Genomic DNA, 7,171 nt, shown 5'->3' with positions numbered 1-7,171 from the left:
AACTGCTTGTAGTGCTTTCACCGATCCTCCTCCTTGGTTAAATTGTCCCAGCACACTAAGGTGATACCAAGAGCAGTGTGGAGATGGTGATGATCAATGAAAATTTGTACAAGTTTATGTAAGGGGCAACCATACTCTTCTCAACTTCCTCTATAGCACATGTTTAATTTTGGATGATTGATTTGCCCTCAATGCTAGTTCTTGGCTAATAGGAAAAAGTGTCAGACTGCATCAAACAAGTCCATGTGCACCAGGGAGGGTGATAGCCAGAGACTGCCAAACTCTTCCACTCAAAATTCAGCTCCTGGCTGTGTGTGAGAACTTCAGGCAACATCTTGTGCAATGGAGCTTTTGCCTTCCTGGCTGAGGATCCCACATGGCAGAAAAAGTGGGCCAAAGGGTGGTGGACACTTCTCCATGTGACCTTGAAGGAAGTCAGGATGCTGATGGTTCTGGAAAAAAAAGACATATTTGTTTTTTTCTGGGCATCAAATGCCATCCACGTGCTGCACTGCCCTATCCTCAGTCATAGAATCATAGAATCATAGAATGCCGAAGGTTGGAAGGGACCTCAGAGGTCATCGAGTCCAACCCCCCTGCTCATGCAGGGTCACCTAGAGCACGTGGCACAGGGCTGCATCCAAGCGGGTTTTAAAGATCTCCAAAGAAGGAGACTCCACAACCTCTCTGGGCAGCCTGTTCCAGTGCTTTGTCACCCTCACAGTGAAGAAATGCTTCCTTAAGTTCCTGTGGAACTTCCGATGCTTCAGTTTGAAGCCATTTCCTCTAGTCCTATCCCTGCCCACCACTGAAAAGAGGCCGCCCCCCTCCTCCTCACTGCCTCCCTTGAGGTATTTATACACGCTGATCAGGTCCCCCCTCAGCCTCCTCTTCTCCAGGCTGAACAGACCCAGCTCTCTCAGCCCAGCCTCTCTCAGTCCTTCCTGACTAGCCCATCAGATGTGGAGCAGGTGAGAATGCTGATGTACTCCTTGCCCTCCATGTAGACCCTTTGCCCCAACATCCATGTCATCTCAGTCTCATAGCTCAATCTCATATTAGCCAGGCTAATATGGCCAGGGAGCTACAAGGTCACCTGCTGTCCCAGATCAATAGGTAGAAGCAGGTATCACATGGGAGGGATGTAGTCACAAGATAAACTTGTCTTTGATTTATACCCTGTCTTTTCATTTGCCATCAACCATCTCTAGATAAAGAAATGCTAAATCCTGTACCCTGTAGGTAAGGAAGGGTAAAGCTATGTATTCACAGCATGGTGCCCTAACTACATCATATTATTGATATGCTACATCATTCCAAATCCAAATTTGGATGAGACTTAAGAAAAGGCAAATTTCTACATTATGCTTATCAGCCTTTATCTTCAAACTCCATCAAAATCAATGGAAGTTTCTCCCAGACTTTTTGGATGAAATCTATTGTGCTACTCAGGGTACTGGAAACGCAAGATCCAGCCTCAAAATGAATTAAAACATCAACCGCTCCCTAGGCAAAAAAGTAAACAATGAAATTTTCAGATTCTTGTATCTGTAAATTATCTCTGTCCACATAATGTCTTTAGCAAGTGAATTGTTTTTTTTCTGCTGGGAAAAACTCGCTGCAAATGCTCTCACTGCTTCAGATCAGAGAGTTCTGGTTCAGATTAAGAGCCTGATAATGAAACCTGGGGACACAAGTTAATCATCACATTGGGCCTTTTATGTGTGTCTTGGGGACACTTGAGCACAGAGGATATTTTCTAAGACCTTGGATGGAAAATACTGAGAAACATTTGAGGATAACTAGGTGCTGTGTTTAGTTCAGTGCTCTTCCTTGCTCATGTGAAGAGGGAGTCATAAACTCCCACTCCTAATTAATCTTGTCCCTGTTTGTTTCTGCTGATTCTTTAAATAGGCAAGCTGCAATTCCCTGTCCCTCTCAGCAGAGTTAATGCCACAGCTCATAATTTCGGGAGAGAATATTTCACTTTGTCTAGTAACTGCTGTGACATGACTGTGATAATTAGCCTCACCTCCAAAGCAAAGCAGCTACACCAGGCTAAGCTCACTCTAGAACAATGTTAAACCCAAAGTTTTACTAGCAAAGCTAAAGACCAGTCAAGATATACTCTAGAAATAAAGCACGGCGTAATCACGGCAATTGGCCTGTTTGGTGATTTGCTGTATGGCAACAACAGTTAAAACCTCTCCTGAGACCCTTGTGAATCAGCTAAATAATGTTTGCTCTGTCAGGAAACTAGAGGCATTAAGCTTCTTGCAGCAGCTTCCAGTAACCAACTGACATTTATTTTTAAGGGGGAAAAAAAGATGGAATAAGTATTTAAGTACTGTAGTTGATTAGATGTTTTTTACTTTATGTTCATTGTGTGCTTTGTCTTTGAAAGAGGTCAGTGGTGTGTTGTTGGATCAGTGCTTTGATCAGCTTGCTTAACTGGCCCAGGGCCGCAGGAGCCTCTTCCCCAACATTGCCTTTGGACCTTCTGGAGTGTCAGCCCGTGATGATGGAAATGCCAAGACAGAGCGGCTGGTCCCGGCATGCCAGGCCAGACCCACTGGGACATTTGCTTGTGCCCCCTGTCCAAAGAATCTCCTGACCAGAGCTGGATCTGACGGTGATTTTCTCAGCACAAGGGCTGAAGTGCAATGTGGCTTCTGCTCTGTTTTAAATACACATATTGCAAATTCTCCGTTCGGAGCCATTGCTTAGCCAAACAACTTCAGTCCTGCCAGGCTGCGGATGAGCTGCCTTGGGAAAGGTGAACGGTTCCCATGCCAGAAACCAAATCAAAGCTCTACCTTCCTCCTCAGAAGTGCAGCTTCACCTCGTGTGACCCCCGTCCCGCGAGGACCCCGGTCTTGGGCAGATCAGCTCTGCACGTTCGCGCACAGGAAAGGAGCAGCGAGAACAAAGAGGGCACCCCACCCTCTTCCATTTCTTTAAGATCAGACAGAGCATGTAGGCTAAGCCTGGAGGACTGGATTTATGGATTCAGAAGAGCATAGTTATTAAAATGTTATGAAAGTTTTTTCCTCTGCTTTAAATGCATAAATATGCAGATGAAAGGAGCCATGTGATCTGGCCACTGGCCACGCTGCTGCAGGCTCAGCCTAATTACCGGCTGCCAGCGCTGCTGCTTTTTAAGTGGTGAGCATGATTAAGGCTGGAAAGACAACAGGGGGAAGCTCGATGGGCTCTTACAGGGCCTGCTTCTCCTTTGTAACCACATGGCAGCCTGGCCTTGCGACTGAATCTGCCCTTACAAGCTGAGGGAGAGCAGTTGTACTGATCACACGGTTTCGCTCCAACCACAAGCTCCACGTGCTCCTGGATTCGTTGCATTCATAGCGAGATGTTTTGCCAAAGCTAATGGTATTCTTCCCCACATCCGAGAAGGGGAGCACTCCGTAGTGTGGCAGCAAAGTGGGTGCTACTGCACCGCGGTACATGAAGGCAAACCCTTGGCAAGCGCGGCCTAAAATACATCTGCCCAAGCACAGAGGTGCTGACCCATTTTAAGCACGTGCTGGAAACAGAGTTCCTGGGCTTCTCCTCTTGCTAGGAGCAAGAAATATCATTGCAAGATATTTCCAAAGCCCAGCAAAACTCTAGTGTCTTGGGGAGCATCATGGCCAAGACCAAGAAGGGGATTCTGCTCTCTGGAGTGGCCAGTTTTCCAGCTTGGCTTCGTAGGTGTCACAGTTAAAACAGGGTCAGAGGGCCTGGCAGCGTCCGTGCTTCCATGGCCTGTGCTCGCAGGGACAGGGCCTGGATCTGCCAAGGGAGATGCCTCCTCCAGCTTCCTGAGGGACAGCAAAGATGGAAAAGATCATGATTATCACAGCATGGAGCTGGGAGCCTCCACAGCCCCCTGCCTCCCTAGGTGGCCTTGAGGCTCTCAGTCTTCATCTCATGTGTGTTAAGAAATAAACCACATAAGAAATGTGGCTTGCTTAGGAAGCCCCACTGTCATTTTGTATTCCCGTCAAGTATTTCATGTTGCAATGGTGGGAATGCAGCATCGTTGCTGCTCCTAAGTAACCAAGGGTCCTTAAAGAACAGTTTTATGATTACATTTATGATTGTATTTCTCCTATTATGTCTGCTTGGAGCCAATTCCCAGACCACGTTCCATCTTTTAAGAGTAAAGTAGTATTAGGCACTAACTGCTCATTAAAACCTTTTCTAAATCACAGTCACTTTTACTATTTGACAAAACAAACATGCTTCATCCTAGAGAGTAATCCGTTCCAGAAGATAAGGGAAAAGGGCGAGATATCAGTGCTAATTATCCTATAAAGGACATTCCATACTGCTCCGATATACGCAGCCAGGCCCCAGAAGTCTGTTTCTTCCAATCATTAATAATGCACAAGCGTGCTGCTCTTTCTAGTCCCAGCCAGATGCCTCCGTATTGTGAGACCTCTCTCACTAATATATTCTCTGGTAGAGGAAAAGGGAAACAAACACATGCAGGGAACGGCAGGAATATATATATATTTTAATAATTCTCTCTCTTCTGTTCTTGGCATTTGTTTGCATTTAAACATGAGGACGGTTCTCTCATGAAGGAAGGGAAGGGGGCTGTGTGGCAGCCTGCTTGCTCTGTCTCTTTTCTCTTCCAGGTTAATTCCCAAGGAGCTGTATGGTGGGATGGATGTTAGTGCTTCCCACAGTCTCCTCCCCGTAGCAGCTCCTCTGAAGCCAACATTATCTGTAGATTTGCATCTCAGCCTTTCTATCTCCTCTCTATTTACACAGTGTTCATGCACACTCTGGCCACACAGCAGGCTCCTCTTGGGCTGGTCATCTGCAAACGGACTGGTTTCGTGACCAGGGAAAAATGCATGTGATTAGATTTAAAAGTACGGCTCAGATACCCTTGTAAGCCTCTCCATTTTTATCAGTGAAGCGCTGGGGAAAAGAAAACAAATAATTAAATCAAAGAGTGAGAAAAAGCAGGAGCTCCTAGCTGTGGTTTTACCAAGCCAAGTCAGGGACTTGCCACGGCCAAAGAGGGGTCTCTTAATGTCCCTCTCAGCTCCCACCCCTGCTCTGCCCTCGAGGTATCTACCAGGTACCTGGCACTGGGGAACCGATTCCCCCCGCTAACGCAGCAGGAAACCTTCCAGGTGAGGAGATGGCGACGGGTGCGCTCAGCCAGGCCGCTCCGAAGGGATGAGCACGGAAAGGCACGGGGTGCTGAGGAGCAGGGGAGTGTGCAGATAAGCGGGAGATGAAGTGAGGGCTGGGGGTGAGCGGCGATCAGCCTGGCTCTGTCCCTGCCACACACACATTAAGGAAAAAATAAATAATAAAAAAAAAGGTCCCCAAAGGGACAGGAGTGCATGGAGAGGAGGAGGAGGAAAGTCAGCAGGGCTGGAAGGGGCAAGTAGGTTGAGTCAGGTTTCTGTGGCACAGCACCATTGCCTGTGCGTTTTCACAGGCTATTGAAGCCAAAATCCATATTTCTTGAAAAGCTTTCCCCCTGCTTTCCTCACTCCAGCAGCACCAGCAGTACTTCTAAGCAGTCAGACAGATCGACTGCTGTCCGACAGCTAAAAATTGACCCTTCCCTGAAAACTGTACTAGTCTTAAGTCCGAGTAGCTCCCTGATGCGGAGCGCGTGAGGCAGCAAGGCCGTGGCTGGGAGCCAGGGGCGCTGGACAAAGAGCACTTGGCCACCGGCCACCTCCGCAGACCCAGGCTGACCTCGGTTAGGTAAGAAAATGCACTCTGGCCAGGGCTGAGCTCCTTACACTTTGCTAGCTTTCCCTAGCAAGGAATTTCACAGACTCCTTACATTTTTAACATGTAGAATATACTGTTCCATCCCTATTTATGGGGAGACTCAGGTGCCTAGTTTTCCCTTTATACTGTGGGGCAATAGAGACTGCTCATCCACATTATTTTGAAATGACAATGGTGAGTGCCAGTCTGGTCCCGCTCACCCCAAATGAGGGTGCTCCCTCCAGGCCCTCAGAGACACTCTTATTTCTCTGACCTTGCAATGAGTCAGTCTAGGGAGATAAACTGGCAGAAAACTTTTTTTTTTTTTTTTTTTTTCAGGTGTGATTTCTGCCAGTGTAGTTTCCTAAACTAACTTACTGCGTAGTCAGCTAAGCATCAGTGCCAGCATGTAGGGATGAGATGATGCTGGGTGAGCACACCGGGTGAAACACCCATTAGATGTGCTTTATTGCTGGGTAACTACAGCTTACACTGCTCAGGCACCTGCTGATTCATTTGTAGAATGAATTCATTCATTGTAGAATTCATTCATTCTACAAATGAAACAGATTCATTTGTATTTTGAATGCACCATCAAGAAGGCCAGGATGATACAAGTGCTAAATATTCTGCATGACCCAAACTGCAAGGGGCTACATGGATCTTTTTGGTGTTCATGCATGGCCTGGTTACTAGTAGGAAAAATCTCTCTTCTCGCAGCAGGAGAGGAAGCTGCCACAGGTTTGTGCTCTGCGCCTTGTCCCGCAGGACATCTCAGCCTTGTGCCCAATTTTGCTCCTGTGACACCCCCTTGGGAAGCTGATTCCGTGTTCGAGGGGCTCTGTGCCTCCCTGAAGAGGTGGCACATCCAAGGACACACACAATGGGTTTAATTTCCTTTCAGGCTACTCACATTTTGTGCCTGTTTTATTTATGGTAAATTTTAATGGGCGAAGAGCATGGCAGGTGTAAATCATGTGGATTACCCGGCCTTATACTGCACATTAACTTTTCTCCTCATATGAGCAAGCAGAAAAGAACATGCAGTTCTGTCAATGTGAAGCCAACAGCCAAAAACTGTGGAAGAGAGATCCCAAAGTGTGAGTCAGCCCAGCTCCACGTCCAGCCATTATTTTCTAAGAAAAAGTGAATAAAAGGCAGACTAGAGGAGCCAGAGTGTGCCAGGACTGCAGCACAGCTATGCCCAGGAACCAGCTAAGACTGGGCTGACAAACGAGCATCTTCAAAAAAGGTGCAAAACTGAACATAGCATTCTGTGTAAGTCAGGGAAGCTTCAGTTTTTCTATATTGCAAAAAGGAATCAGGGTTTAGGGAGAACTCTCCTTACATGCTGGCATTTCAGTTCTCAGCAAAAGAGCCAGACATATTTTATAGCCCAGCTCACAGGGAGTCAGATTTCATT

General features: G+C 47.0%; 1 long non-coding RNA gene across 1 annotated transcript in view; it reads right to left on the bottom strand.

Moving 5' to 3' along the window:
* Nucleotides 1–367: 367 nt before the first annotated feature.
* Nucleotides 368–7,171, bottom strand: part of LOC112956939 — a 28,101-nt gene continuing 21,297 nt past the window's right edge. The window contains exon 3 of the long non-coding RNA XR_003251132.1: nt 368–452. This is a non-coding gene — a long non-coding RNA (uncharacterized LOC112956939). The remainder of the gene's footprint in view (nt 453–7,171) is intronic.

This window comes from Nothoprocta perdicaria, unplaced genomic scaffold (assembly GCF_003342845.1).
Source record: "Nothoprocta perdicaria isolate Ctin4 unplaced genomic scaffold, notPer1 scaffold_69, whole genome shotgun sequence".
Classification (NCBI taxonomy): domain Eukaryota; kingdom Metazoa; phylum Chordata; class Aves; order Tinamiformes; family Tinamidae; genus Nothoprocta; species Nothoprocta perdicaria.
The sequence above is the reverse complement of the archived record's forward strand: the minus strand, read 5'-3'. Positions and strand labels throughout refer to the sequence as shown.